Source organism: Armigeres subalbatus, chromosome 3, assembly GCF_024139115.2.
Source record: "Armigeres subalbatus isolate Guangzhou_Male chromosome 3, GZ_Asu_2, whole genome shotgun sequence".
Lineage (NCBI taxonomy): Eukaryota > Metazoa > Arthropoda > Insecta > Diptera > Culicidae > Armigeres > Armigeres subalbatus.
The window spans coordinates 150,075,963-150,079,946 of NC_085141.1; positions in this window are offsets into that span (position 1 = coordinate 150,075,963).

A 3,984-nucleotide genomic window follows, 5' to 3' on the forward strand; every position below is an offset into this window, starting at 1 on the left:
GGGTCGTTTTGCCCTGGGGGTATATTACCCCAGTTTCCCCTAACTCCCAAAACTACGTCCAAATATTTCCATACAACTGTTCCCATCCTGGCTGATGTGATGCGCGTAGCTGTTCCATGGCCGACCAAAGAAATGATTGCTAACGATCTTCTATATTGCTTTCAACAGTATTCAAATGTGCGGGCTGTGTTGGACTGCACTGAAATTCCCATTCAGCGATCGAACTGCTTGCACTGCAGGATCTTGACATACTCACATTACAAAGGTCGAGAGACGGCAAAATATATGATTTCAGTGACACCGGGAGGTTGTATCAGTTACATAAGTCCTGGTTATGTTGGCAAAGCTTCGGATAAATTCATCTTTAATGCATGTGACATTTTTCGCTGTTCGAGGAGAATGATGCAATAAATTCTTTGAGAGCATCGAATAAGTTGGCGGAAATTTCTGTGGCTTGATTTGATAATTGCTCCAACATAAAATAAAGGGCCTTGTCGATTTCATATAACTGTGCAAAGCTGCAGAACTCTTGTCAGAGTAGTACGACAGCAGCTTGAACAGGTTCGAGAGCTTGATTTATTCCACCTATCGCCAAAAATCATGTTCACTGGAGTTGAATTTGGATTGTAGCCTCAAATCGCTTAGAGTTTGTTGAACGAATTCTCTTAACACATAGAACCGTTTGAGCATGGATAGCATTATATTCCAACGTGGCTTGGTATCAGCCATTAATACATATTCTTTACCGAATTCAGAACGAACATATTTTTACAGCACATTATTTATCACAGGTGATCTTCGGAAAAGAATTACTACGGCACGTATCTTTTTCATAATATCATATATTGCGGGAAAGTTATCGACGATATAAACCAGAGCTTAAAATATTCATCTTCATGAAGCAACTTCAGTCCGAATATTGACAAACATCGCATGAATATTCAAAACATAGAATGACATAGTCAGACGACTACTCCACGAACTCATTCATTCGACTGTCACTGAGTGTGTTTACTATGTGCAGCAAAAAACATAATTAGCATTGTTTATGTTGATGTTTACCGTCGAAAGTGCCTCGCGGATGAAAATCGGATTCAGTTCTATGTGATACATTACTTTACTCATTTGAAACATGCTCAGATTTCAGATAATTTATCAATTTGTAAAATGTGCATAAATATTCAATGACTAATATTCAACTGAATATTGACTGTCCAGAGCCGACTATGAATGTGTCGGAAGTGAACTGACAAATGAAGAAAAATGGACTTCACCAAAAATTTTCGATTATTTTACACTCTGATATAAACAATGTTCATTGAATTAAAGAATGATTGACAATTAGACAGATGGCTAAGAGAATTAAGCAACACGTATGAATAATGATGATGTTGATCGATTTTGCTGTAGGGTGATCGTCGTTAATGATGTTTATTTGTGCATAAATTTATTTATGCTGTGCGCGATAGTTGTGTTTGTTGCACTGTGAGTCTTTAGCTGATATACGTGAATGTAGGGAAAACTATTCATGATTTTTCATATTGACAGCAAAATTTGATATACCGAAAATACCGGTATTTTCCGTCTCTAATACCGATATTTTCGGTATTTAAAATTGGCCGGTAATACCGGTTTTACCGGTTTCGGTACTACCGGTTAGACCACCCTAGCGTCGACTCGAGTGTTCCGATGTGCGCCGTACGAGAACAGCTTGAGCCTCTTTCGGTCGCTATGCGACTCGTGCACCAGATCAACTGTCGGAATAGGGTTCTTCTGAGAAGAGGTCACTGAGCCACTGTGTCCTAGCGGGAATGAACAGGGCGGACGATCTCGGCTTGCTCACGGTTGAGGTTAGGACAAAGCGTGACCAAAACCTAATGGGTCCTGTTATAATAGTGGATGGGTCTTAGGGTAAAGTTTACGGGAAGTTCCTCGGCCTTATTATTTTTATAAACTTGGATGTTACTCCTTCGAGCTCTTGAGTGGAAAAGAACGTGCCGAGGAATTTATTGTCTTACCAACCCCAAACCAGACTCATTGAGATCCCCATTGGCCAACTGCAGAATCCATCGTACAATGTAAGAGTATATTGTGTGTGGTATTGGTAAGTGTGTTAACAATCTGTTTGTCCCTAGACTTCAAATTGACCGTTTTTTTTAGAGTAATTAAAGTTCTCCTATGCTAGCTATGAATTGACCTAATTGAGGTAACAATGAACATATAATGAATGTAATAAATTCTAATTGGAATATGTTTTCTTTGTATTCAATGAAAACGACATTTAAATAATAATAATACTCTATAATGCTCGGAGAAAGGCTATGTAGTTCATCATGAACAGCAATATGAGAAACTGTATTGCCACTCACTCTCCTTAATTCGCTGAGCTATATAGGGTAAACTACCCTAATGGTAACACTATCCCCTTTTCTCCCCTAATAAATTAATAATTTTATTATTAATTTATTTGACGATATTCTAATCCATCCAGTACTACTCAGGTTTGAGACGCAACTTTGCTTGCTCGATAATTTCGCAATAGAGAATATTTACGTACTGATCAACCAAATAGTGCCTTTATCTGATCAATTAAAGACCATTTGTCGACGATATACCCAGTTTTTGTTTTAATAGGCCCTATCTCTCCTGAATATCTTAACACTTTTAATGTTGAGAGGGAGAAAAGTACCTTCTCTTCGGCTGTTAGGATGTGAACTCTACCTGATGAAGTTACTTCTGGAATGTATTTCGTCAAGGTAAGTAACTGGAGCATGGAGCGCTGATATTTTGACATGTTAGAAAAAAGTGACTTAACGAATTCTCCGGGACTGATGTTGAACACGTATTGGAACGGATACTATTTTTTGGCGGTTAGATGATCTTTTTGCAGTAACGCAGAAACCGGCTTCGCATCACTAGAAACTTTACATTCTTTGGTTATGTAATCGTGGATTATTGTTGTTTCGAATGTGCTATTACCGCTCGAAAGTTGCTGTTATAATTGTGAGAAGTGACTATGGACCAGTACAAACACGAAACAATACATCCAACTTCATCAGATTCACCGATGTGTTGTCTTTGACTTTGACTAGGACATTAACCTGGACTGCATGACGCCTAAACGCTATATTTAACTTGTGACTCTTTTACCTACTGGTGATGCATAACTAATAATGTTTGTTCTAATTTTCTGGAATGCCTGGTTTGAGATCGGATGCTGAGAAGACTCCTAGGTTTTTTCCTACTTCATCCATAAGTTCGTATGAATTGGTTCCTCTTCTAGCCACAATGGTGCACGGAATGTACACCGGTCCCAATTTCGCATTAAATGAGTCGCATGCTGAAGATTGTGTGAAGCTTCGCCGATAAACTTTTGCCCTACACTGTAAACTGGTGCAGGTAATCGATATCTCGACTTATAGTTCTTGACACTTTTCTCGTGAGACTTTTGCAGCATTTTAACAACCAAATCTTGGATAGTTTTGTCAACCTTTCGCTTCTGTTCTATTCGTTCAGTTTCTGATAGTTCGCTAGTCACTGCATCTAAACGATGGTCCTCACCACTAACTACTATCTCATGCCCGAATAGAATTCTGTATGGAGAGAAGCCCGTTGAAGAGTGAGTCGTAGTATTAATAGTAAATTCAACATCCGAAATTTTGGAATCCCATGTGCGCTGATCGGAGCGCACGTACGTACGAATGCATGTCTCTATCCCAGACAACCAGAATGCATGCATAATAGAATTGTTTTTCTGTTATGCGATGCCTATGCGCTAAAATTTCATCGCTTACCAGTCGCGAAAACACTTTTTACGTACAAAAGTGGAGGCGATATAAGTGTATTTCTTATCCGACGTTGCACGGAAGTGTATGCGATGTGCACGATTTTTATGCGAGTTTGTTCGTTATGCATTGCGATGTAGTTTGTGATAACAAACTCTGTTTGACAGATAATCCGATTTCATGTGAGTTTGATTGCAGG